General features: G+C 45.3%; 1 protein-coding gene across 8 annotated transcripts in view; it reads right to left on the minus strand.

Moving 5' to 3' along the window:
* Positions 1-11,209, minus strand: part of LOC135197269 (calcium uptake protein 1 homolog, mitochondrial-like) — a 195,960-nt gene extending 184,751 nt beyond the window's left edge. For 6 of the 8 annotated variants that reach the window (XM_064224383.1, XM_064224380.1, XM_064224377.1 and 3 more), the window contains exon 1: positions 11,059-11,209. The gene's annotated coding sequence lies outside the window, so the exon portion shown is untranslated. Of the gene's footprint in view, positions 1-11,017; positions 11,036-11,058 lie in introns of those variants that run through there. The other 2 variants (XM_064224378.1, XM_064224379.1) reach the window with 2 other exon arrangements.
* Between the last annotated feature and the right edge of the window lie 626 nt (positions 11,210-11,835).

Consider the following 11,835-nt stretch of genomic DNA (forward strand, 5'->3'; position numbering starts at 1 on the left):
AGCACAGCAAAAGCATTCTGTATCTCCCGAGTAAGGAACATCAAAGGGTCAGAAGTACTTCTATTTTTCCTAAAGCCAAACTGCCGATTAGATAGAGATTCCTTTGAATCCAAAATACCACACAAGTCGAGCATTTGACCATCCTCTCATAAATCTTGCTAACACAACTAGTTAGAGCAATTGGCCTATAATTTCTTAGGAAGGAAGGAATCTTTAAAAGGTTTAAAACAGGTACAATAATCGATATCTTCCAAGACTGGTGAAGTTCCTGAAAGCCAAAAACTGTTTAAAATGTCTAAAAGAAATTCTTTTGTACTTCTAGGCAGATTAAAAATCATTGAGTACAGTATATCTCTTCTCCAGGAGATGTTGGGGAAGACAACGAGATTGCATGATCCAATTCTTTCATGGTGAAAGGAAGATTATATGACTCTAAATTTAAACTAACAGCAGGAACACCGTGGTACCGTCCCTAATATTCCTGAATGCAGGAGAGTAATGTAGGGCACTAGATATACTGGAGAAATGCCTACCAAAGGTTTCTGCAACTTCTCCAGAATCAGATATGAGGAAGCCATCAATTTTTCAATATAGGCAAGGGATGTGGAGAAAATTTCCCTTGCAGCTTTCGGATTCTGTTCCAGACTAATGACATAGGGGAATCATATTTTAATTCACTTATATATCTGATAAACGATTCCCTCTTTTGCTTGCTTAAATGTTTTCTTTTGCTTAGCAAGAGCTCTTTTATAGATAATTTTTATTTGACCAAGCAGGAAATTTACGATATCTCTTGTAGCAAGTTCTAGTTATCTTTCGGCTCAAGGCGCATGATCGCTCCACCAAGGTACTAGAGGACGCCGAGGCTTACCAGAAGTTCGAGGAATAGACAGCATGGCACCACACAGCAATATACTGATTAAATACTCATAAGCAGATGTTGGGCTCTGAAAATCTTTTATCTTTTGATCAACTTCAGTAGTTTTTTTGAATAATCCCCAGTCAGCCTCCCCTACCTTCCATTTTGGTAAACATGGAGATGGAATATTTTTCATAAACTTTAAGTGAATGGGCCAATGATCACTGCCATGATCATTCTGGTCTACTACCCACTGGTAATCTAACCTCAAAGACGAAGAGCAGATAGTGAGGTCAATGGCTGAATCAGAATTATGAAAAAACATCATGTCTTGTAGGGAACCATCCATTCATTAAAGTGATGTCCAATTTAAGTCAAGCAGCTGTTCTATTATTAAACCCCACCGGTCGCAGTTTGGCTCTCCCCAGAGGTGTGTTTGGCATTAAATCCCCCATCAGAATGAAGGGTTTTAGGAAGCTGGTCTATTTAAAGTCTGTAGATCGGTTAATTCTAGCTGACGGGGATTTTCTTCCCTGCGCATCCTCAATCTATTTTCCAATGATGGATCAAGGTAGAGAGAAACAAATTGTGATCCATTTATAATTGAAAAATTTGAAACTGCACAAGCTGCAAACACAGTGTTCAAGCTGAGCAACTCTGTGGATTAATAGACGTACGGACTATGATGCCTGTGCCTCCCTGAGCACGTACACCTATCAGGGGTGGAGACCTATGAAATGAATAATTAAAACCCACGTTGGGAGTGTGCTCTCCCAACTTTGTCTCTTGTAGACACATCGCAGATAGATTATGTTCCTTAAAAACAAGAACCCGAACTTGCTCTCTATTTGGTATAAAAGCCACGGATGTTCCATTGCATGAGAGCCATTATTTTAGAAGATGGGATCTTAAAATTTTCTACCAATTTAGGAATCTGAGTCCTGGTGAGAGATATCTTATCAGTTTTACCAGAACTACTTGATCTAGATCTGGGTGTTATAGATCTTTTAGATGATGGGCCTTCACTTGCCCTTCCAGTTTTGCTTTTATTTTTCCTATGATGGCCGAGTGACCGAGAATGAGGCGAAGAGGGAGAAAGGGCCCTCTTCTGACGAATAAAGAGGGCCTCTATCTCCTCACCGTCATCTCCACGGTGCACTGTAATGACAGGATCAGGTGAGGCTCAATGTCAGGCAATGTCCCTGTCAGAGAGAAGTCGTCAACAAATTGAGATCTGGGCTTGAACCTTGAACCAACAGGGTCCCCTGGCTTGACCAGAGTCTCTACAACATGAGAAGCCCCGCCAGAGGGGCCATGAGAAGCCCCACACCTAGGAGGGTGGGCCGTGGGGAGCCCCCACCAAGGGGGAACAGGGGGCGTGGGGGGGGAAACCCCACCAAGGGGGACACGGGGAGCCCCAACAGGGGGGGCACGGGGAGCCCCCCACACAGGGGGGATTGGGGGGGCACGGGGAGCCCCACAGCACGGGGAGCAGAGGGAGGGCCCATGGGAAACCCCATTAGGGGACCCCGGGGAGCACCACAGAAGGGGCACCACCAGAAGTAGCAATATCCGGCTGTTGTGCCTTCAGGCATCTGAATAAGTTTTCTTCTTTCCCAACAGCTTCTTGGCCTGCCCCACACTGATGTGTTCAGCAATAGATTTAAGTAATGCCTCCTGTTCTTTTTTAAATTCACTGCATTTCTTATCTCGGGCTCGATGGTCACCCTTACAGTTCACACAAATTACCGGTTCAGAACATTCCTCGTGCTCAGGCTTGCCACACGATTCACAAAGTTATTTCTGGGTGCAAATATTTGAGGAGTGTCCAAAGCCAAAACATTAAAGCACTGGAGCACTCTCGGTCTATATGGACGAACTTTCATAATTTCATTGTCAAGAACAATTTCAGATGGCAAAATAGGACTTACAAATGTTAAAATAATCATAGACGAGCGGGGCACCTTGAAAACCTTCCAAACCACGTCTGGACACATCTCCAAAATTTCCTCTTCGTCCATTTCATGTAAATCTTCATTGAAGATGACACCTTTGCATAACTAAAATTATAGTGAGGTTTTACCTCTTTTATCATATCTTCGGGATTAAGCTTTAAATTTAGGAGCATTACTGATTGAACATTGGTCTTGGCATGAACTAAAAAACTATTACGCCCAAAGCGAGTTACTTCTGGGCTCCCAACATTGCCGATCTTCTGGCTTACCAATCTTTTCACCTTGAAGAGGTTGCCTCTCTCACCATGTGTTGTAATGATCAACCACTTAGCTGGGTCTGGTGATCTGGAGGTTTTACTTATTTTACTTGAATCTTTAGTTTCAGTTGGTGGTTTATATATCTCAAGATGCCTAGGGACCTCTTCCGCCTCTACAAGTCCAACACTCATAGAGTCTGACCTAAACTCTCTGTAGGCTCTGTGAGCTTCCAATTCGTTGTTGAAAAATATCCAAAATTCAAAACAACCATAATTTTTGCCAAGTCTATTCCGTAATTCTTTTACGTTCCCAAATTTACAAAATTTATTAAATAAGGTATCATAATTCCAGTCCTAAAGGGACTGGTTTTACATACAAAATGTTTGTTAACAAGGAGCTCATTAGAAAAAGGCTCCAAAGTCACAATGGAAGAATTACCAAAATTTCCCTTGTCCTTATCCTTGCCCAAGTCGTCAACAGAAGGTTTTAGTGTGTCCATAAGACGTAGAATTGATGATTCGTCCAGGTAGTCCCCCACCCCCGCCCATGGAGGACACCAATTTAGAGGACAGTGTTAGCCCATATAGGGGCTGCCCTAGGGTACCACCCAGATATAACCCCCACCCTCAGTGCTTTAAGGCGTCATGATGTCCGTCGAGATCAGACCCATCACTAAGAGAAGGGTTTTGACATCTAAACTTTCCCCTCGCTCGACCACGTTAGGTACTCGAGTTCTACGGGTGAGGTGGCATGCCAACCGTCCTCACCCTCCATCAAATCCAATGATGCACAAGTCCAAATCATGTCCAAAAACCAATCCAAGTCATCAACATAAAAACCGTGCCTTATAGAGAGAGGAAGCAGAAGGAAGAAAAGTTTTAGTAAAAGGAAAAGGGCTGACTTATTTAGTTGGATCAACAGCTGGGCACCAAGGCCCGCGAGAGTAGTTTCCCACCAGGCATCAGGGCCCAGCTGCTGAACCCTAAGCCCCACCATCCTCAGAAGGCTCAGCATCTGGGGGGGCGCCTGGTAGGAGTACGTCGCCTCCAAATACTCCTGATCCTTAGAATGCGTCTGGCGTTTAGTAGGGGTATTGATTCCGGTAGGCGCTTTCCGTCTAACAAGCGCTCTACTCCTAACAGGATCTTCCTCTTCAGCTAACTCTTGGCGCTTGGTTGAAGATCTTGAATGTTGTACTGCATACTCTGGCTCTTTGCGCCTACTCGGAGCCTGGCTCCTGGTTGGCGCCATACTCTTGACAGGAGTAACTTCCTTTCTTACTTCTCTCCTGTCTAACGCATTGCTCCCCCCAGAGATGGCCGCTTGTGCGACAAAAATCCCTCCCCTGAAGGGTGCGTCGCGCCCGACAGGAGATCGGTATTTAGATCTTTTAATAGGAAGCCTATCATCCTTCTTACTAGTAGGCTTCCTATATAGAGTTTCCTTACTAACGAGGCTAATTGTTCTTAGGGGGCAATATTCATTAAAATTTTCCTGGTTTGAGGAATCTTTCGAATCAGGAGAGGGAGATCTGGAAGGCGCTCTAGGATCCCTTCCAGACCCAGAGTCTGAATGTATTCTAGCCTTCTTTATTACCGAAGGCGCTCCTTCTTCAGAGAAGCGCTCGGGACTAGAATTGAGTTCATGCTCTTTCATACTCCTCTTCAGAGGACGGGAAAGTTTCGACTCCTTCCATTTCCTCTCTTCTCGGAGAAGGCGAACTAGATGACGAAAAGCACTCTCGAAGGACGCTTTTCCTATAGCGGTCCTTGGCAGTAGTGATATGATCGATTCTGCCGAAGGACGCCTGATCGTTGGGGATTCTCCACAACCCCCGTACGGCTTTCGACTTTCCTTCTCCTCCGGGCCAGGGAGCTTGGAAGATGTCTAGGCCTGGGAGCGTCGCAGAGACGACCAGACGCCCCCATCCACTACACTGGGGACCCTAATATCACTAGCGAAACCACATTCACTTTCCTTACCTTCCAATGCTGCCACTTTTTCCTGCATTTTCTGAAGGGAAGCTCTGAGTTCCGCTATTTCCGAAGCAGAACTAGAGGGATTAGCAATTTGTGAAACGGGCTGAAACAGAATGGGCATGATTATCAGAGGAAGAAGCTACAGAACTAGACAGTAAATCATGAGAGTAGACCATTCTGCGGGTTTTATAAAGCCGCCTTCCTCTCTCTATCTTTCTCTAACTTCTTCAAGTAAGAAGTTAGATTCTTCCACTCTGTGCACTCAATTTCTCACACTCGTTACACGTATTCTCAATCGAGCATTCAACCATTCTACACCCACTACAAGTAGTATGAGGATCTACCGAAGCTTTCGGAATCCTCACCTTACAGCCCTCATTCACACACACTCTGAAACTAACACTAGAGTCAGACATATTCACGAATTCCAAAAACCAAGTCCAAAAAACAGTCCACGATAGCGAATGCCAAACAACGATCCAAGTACGTCACCAAATATCAGCGAGAGATGATCAAAAGCTTTGCGAAAAACGAATTCTAGTCAGGAGGAAGTAACAACAATGTGATACCGCCGGCGACAGAGAGAATCTGATTAGAAAACGGGAATAGTTCCTAGTCCTGCCACCCAGAGCAGGCGGTAGATCACCTGACCTACCTGTAGCGAGTGCCGCGAAATTTGAATTTCTGTCGGGGACGACGGAGTCGATAGCTATGTATATATCTGACAGGTAAGTTGAATGTATGAAATGAAGTATAGGAGAGACAGACCTAACGCTCCCCCCCCGCTCGCTGGCAGGACCAGCGTACATGGGGGGCTGCAGCCGATCACCAAACCCGCGTGGATCGATCTGCAGCCTGGCCGTGCCGCTCACCTGTGGCGAGCGGCTCGACTGAGCACGTCGACCCCGGCCGGTCCCCGTGCGTCAGACGAGCTGCTGCTGGCCACCGTCTCCGTCCGGTCCCTGTGGGAGCGGCGGTCAGGTGATCTACAGAGCTCGCTTTCGCGGTGAGACCGGTGCGAGTCCTCACGGCACGTCAAACCGCTGGTACCAGCCTGAAGCTGGTGCCGTGGTCGAGGGGACCTCTTCCCAGCCTCAACCCGTGGCCGGTCAGAGACCGTCACGTCAACCCGAGGTACCGGCTGGTCGCTACGAGAGCGGCCGCTGGGCCTGGCGAGAGTCACTTGCGCGACTCTCGACAGTCTTCTGCTCCGTGCCTCTGTCATGACGGTGAGCAAGCTTAGGCGTCTTGACTTTAGCTGCACGGTCGCCCGAAGGAGACGTACACTCGGACCTTCTCGCGAACGAGAAGTCGAGCCGGGTACCTGGCTTAGCAGCAGTGCTACCAAGACCAGGCGCGGATGTACCAGCAGTAGCCAGCACATCCTTGGTCCCCGTCTTCTTCTTCTTCTCAGAAGAGGAGACGGGCCCTGTTCCCGAGGGAACAGGAGGCCAGCATCGAAAGCACCCCCCGTCAGCCAGAGCGAGACGGGCCCTTCGAAGGTCCCGCAGGAGCCTTCTTAGGGGGGGAGGAGGCAGCCTTCTTCTTCTTCGGCTTGGAAGCCTTAGAAGTCGAAGGGGGAGAGGCGGCAACAGACGACGAAGAAGACGATGAAGACGACGACGACACCTTTCCTCTTCTTCTTCCTCTTCTTCGTCAGCTCTCTCAGACGGACGTCAGTCTTCCATCCACGGAAAAGTCGGGCCAATTGCCGAAGCAACACTGTCCGGAAAGACCTGAGACCGGTGCAGCACCTCCATGACGAGACGCGACGTGGGCAGGGGCAGGCACGGCAGGAGCGGCAGGGACATCAACAGCAGGACCAGCACCATCAGGACCAGCACCAGCAGGACCAGCACCAGCAGGACCAGCAGCAGCAGGACCAGCACCAACAGGACCAGCACCAGCAGGACCAGCACCAGCAGCAACATCAGCATGAGCGTCCCGCACGCGCGCTTCGTAGGAGCGGCGCGAGCGTGGGCCAGCCAGCAACCACTCGCTGCAGGTACGGCAGGTACGGCAGCATAGTCCGGTTTTTTTTCGTTCACAGACCTCTCCAATTCAGCCAAACTCATCATTGGGACGGGCGGAAGATCCAGGGGCGAACTTTTGGGACAGCGAAAGTCGGGAGTCGGCAGCACATAGAAACCAGGTGGAGGCGGCACGCCCCTCTTAGGTACGGCAGCAATCGGCTTTTGGATTGATGCCGTTGGAGTCACCGACGCAATGTGTTGCGTGTAAACCACATGAGGAGGGGCGGCGTACGCTGGTGTGGACACAGTATTAGTCGTTGTTGTGACTACACCATGAGTTACAACTGCCGACCCCGCTAGACGTTGAATCAAGCCCTGGATACTGGGGGCGCCCTGCAGTCCCAACGACGCCCACACCTGTCCAAGGTCGTCACTCACAGAAGGTACACCTGAGGGAGGAACAGTCGGGTCAGTTAGAGGGCACCCTCACGCTTGGGGAGGACGAACCCCACCCAGAGCGGACGGAAGACCCCGAGTACAATTGAACATCCGGGTATCGGGCACCCTCCTCCACACTCGACGGATCGAGTGAGGAGAAGGACTCCGAAACCCCCCCCGCAGGGGAAGGCGCAAATCGTGGGGGCTGAGCTGGAGGCAGGAAGGATGACGAGGTATCCGTAACCAAAGGAGTCGCTGGAGAGCTTTCCGACGACTCCTTGGTCGACCTACGCCTCTTCCTACCCTCGTACAGCACCCACTGCGCCTCGGACCAATTTACACACACATTACATGGTTCGGCTCGGGAGCATTCTCGCCCCCGACACCGATAACATAATTCATGTGGATCAATGTCAGGATAAGAGCGGAATCCGCCGCATTTACGCCCTCCAGGCCCGGGACACACTCTACGGGCAGCTGGTGGGCGCGGCGAAAGCTCTTCTTGATCCATAATTAATTAAATTCACTTCACTCAATGAAAAATGAAAAAAGAGTACTTACAATTTCATTCAAGACCACAAACAAACCAGTCAGAAGAAATTGTAAACATCCAAAGCACACGACGAAATAGCGGGCAGAGCGATGACGAACACGTCCTGTCACACCACGGCCGAAAGCAAAAGTGATTCTTCACCGCCCGGGCCGTGCGGCGCGCGCACGATCGGACAAGCAGTTAACTACCGTTCTCCCCCTCGTTCGAAGCTTACGACCGTCCCAGCTGCCGCTAGTTACCTTCTATTGTTAAAGGACGAGGGTTTGTATTACGTATCGGAACAAAACAAACATTTTGTTGCCTATATTAGTGAAAGTATGAAACTTGTTATTCCCGGGGTTATGGTTTGACTGAATTCATTCTTACCTTGTAATCGGACGGTTTTTATCCTTCTGCCATCGCAACTGAAACTCCACAGTGCTTATTTGATTGTTATATACACATTTTGGTTCTCAGTTCACTTCTACTTGCACTTTAAACCCGTTGTGTTGCTGGTTCCTAAGCGTGCGCCACAAACACAGTTACGAACAGTAGACGTTACGAAACTGGCAAAGTTTTTATTCCGTAAATTGTTTACTTTACTCGTTATTTAGTTTAAATTTACTTTGTTATTTAAAAATTTTAATTTAATTCATGTATATTATCCTTTTTTTTCGCGACCAAATTACCCCCAAAAATTACAGATATTTTCTAAAGTAGATACAAATCAAATGTTTCTAACTTTTTCGTACATCTGGCTGCCGAAAACCATAAAGAAACGACTACGGAAAAGTTGCATAGAGGAACGACTACGGAAAAGTGACAGAAGGAACGACTAGGAAAAGTTTTTGCTTTTGTTTTGATAGCACTTTTCATTGATTTCAGTCTATATTAGTATTTTGAATTTCTTTAATAATCGTATGCCAGAAATAAATGTAACCTTTAATGTTTGCATGCTAAGAATGGCAAAATCACGTTGCCACATTAGTGGAGGCTTCACACATACGCCGTTCCATTATTATAACTGTTTTCCATGAATTCTAGTTGTCATAGTAATGCAATAATGATAAAATTGCTTTAATATTTATGTATATATACTTCCAATACATAGCCTAATTTCACCAATTTCAACGTTTTGTGTAGTCTTATACCCAGTTTGGAGGGTCAACACATACCGAATGGCAACAGATAGAGAGAGAGAGAGAGAGAGAAAGGAAGGTGGAGGAACGAAGAAGAAAAGGGGGGGCGGTGGCGGGGGGGGGGGAGGGCTAGGTGGAGCTTTCCTACGGGTCGGGTGTTCGTATCCATTTCTGCATATATGGATGTTTTTGTCTCTTGGTACAAGGGACAAGTGTCATTATTTTCTTTACGATTAGTGATTCATGATACCCTTATAAATTATGGCACTGGGTGTAATGCACTATGTATAGCAAAATCTCGTTCTGTTACGAGTGTTCGTTACAGAAATAGGTATTGCCCAAAAACGTGCTTGCACTGTCTCTGAAACCCATAGTAGACATGCTGCTTAGTTGTCAATCAAGTTTTTATATCCAAGTATTTTTACAAGCTAGCTATTGAATAAATTTGTATTTTTCTCAGTCAAAACATATGCCCCTCAATGCTAACTTTCCTCTTTTAACGACTTTCTGGTCATTGCAAATTCGGCCCCATTAATTTCTTATGGTGCGAAAACAGACAGAGGCCCAGGGACCGAAAACGATTGCGTCACAGTACTGCGGTAATCCGGCAGTAAAACATCTTCATATATCCAAAAAGTAAATAATAAAGATATATATGTGCATTACGATTATAACAATTACATGAATAGCTGATAACAATCTGCATGAATAACTGGTAAACTGTTCTGCAAGACAGTTGAGTATAGCAATGATTTACAATAGGTACGAAAGTCGAGATGTCGTGACGTTCATAATACAAACTTAAAAGAACGTTCTAATTCCGAAAAATAATTACTTAAATTTGAGTCAGAGTCGAGTTACTTTTTCAATAACGAATATTTTCAAATTAATCATCATAAATATGTAAAATATTGATGTTTTACTATTTATTTAAAAAATTATCGAAGTGCACTCTTCGTCGTCGTCTTCTACAAAACAGTTGTTTACTCGGTGAGGTAAAGTTTTCCGTTTGTTGTGATAAAAGTGCCCCAGCGTCTGTGGGCACAAGTGGTTTGCGGATTTATCACAGGAAATGGGAAGTTTATTGACACAAGCGACTCCGTAAACATCAAGATGGCGTCAATCTTCTAAATACCTCGAGTTGTAAGTAAAAATGTTGAACGCGTTTTGGTGAGATTTGCACTCATTTGAGACCGTTTTCAGTACCCTCTGTTTAAATCTTAAAATTTGGCCTTAATTTCTAACTTTGGAGAAAATACTTACTTCGAAAGGAGAGTAGAGGTCTTTAGCTCCGTTTCTCACCAACAACAAGTCGCGACTGATGCCCATCTCCGGTGTCAGGACGCGTTATATTGTACTTTTTCGGAGGGTGGCAAGCGTTGATTGTAGGTGGCCTGTTTGGCCTGCCGTGGTGATTTACCCTACTGTAAATTCTTGTTCAGTAAGTAAAATAACATAGGAAAACGTCAACTGCCATTGTCTGCTTTACCGCAGAATGAGGGCTTAGAATTACTTTTAAAACTAAGGTTAATCTAAGTAATAGAGATCACAGTTCCTCAATGAGTTCGTCATACGTAGGCCTATGATTCGGGGCTGTCAGAAACCACCAACCGGGTGTTACTACTACCTACCTAAAGTACTAGCCCTATACCTAAGAGGCCTAGGTAGTTGTTTTACGACAATAATAATGGTAAAAAATGCATACAATACGTGATAAACAACGGCTAGAATACACAATGATTGTATTTTAACAAGAAATAAGATAATAATTGTGTTATATTTCGGCTAATCTAACCGTAAGTCTAGGCCTAGTACTAGACTAAGTAAAAACAAATGTTTTTAAACAACAAACCAAACAATAAACAAATAAACCAAATAAAATACCGAACTCAATGAGATTCTTAAAATGCACCATGTACACTCACAGAGAACAACAACACATTCACACACACGAATTCGTGGGAGTGACGAAACTGGCGATGTTCTTCCTAGTGTGATGTTCTTCTCTCAGGCCAACAACAAGAAGAAATGGCGATCAATGTTTTGGTTCGATTCCGTTCATCAACTCGTAATTTACACGTGAAAACGCTAATTTCGAATCGACTGCATCTATTTTAGACTTAATAAGTTTCCAAAAGTAATTAATACGTCATATATCATAAGTATTGACTGCTAAGATAGTATTTTGGACCATTACAGGGAAGCTTTACGAAGCCGAAGCCAGGATCGCAACTTTTGACACATGAAGGGTTAATGGGTATTTTACGTGGATGGGGGATATTTATAGTAACTGTCTATTGACTAATTTAAATACTTTTGTAATGGATTCACAACGAGATTATATAAAATTAATCTCGCATGAAATGTTTTTTTATAGCTACTTTTAATCTCTATCCATCTTCCGTTTCCTGAAATCAGTTGCTAATAGCCATGACGTCATTCTCGTACCCGCTGTATGTTCATGACTTCCCATTTACCAAATTGTAAGCTTATCAAACGTATTCGAAGAAATTAAAGTGATTTCTTATGCTTTCAGGCGAGTAAAAAAGTGTATAACTTCCAAACAGCAGAGGCGGAAGTTGTTTTTAGCCCCCGAAATATGATCACATGATCATCCTTGACCCCGGTAAACAGTATGGAGGAGGAATGAACGTTCTTGTGCAATATGCAGGGTACACTATTCTCTAGAAATGGAACGTGAT

This window comes from Macrobrachium nipponense, chromosome 18 (genome assembly GCF_015104395.2).
Source record: "Macrobrachium nipponense isolate FS-2020 chromosome 18, ASM1510439v2, whole genome shotgun sequence".
Lineage (NCBI taxonomy): Eukaryota > Metazoa > Arthropoda > Malacostraca > Decapoda > Palaemonidae > Macrobrachium > Macrobrachium nipponense.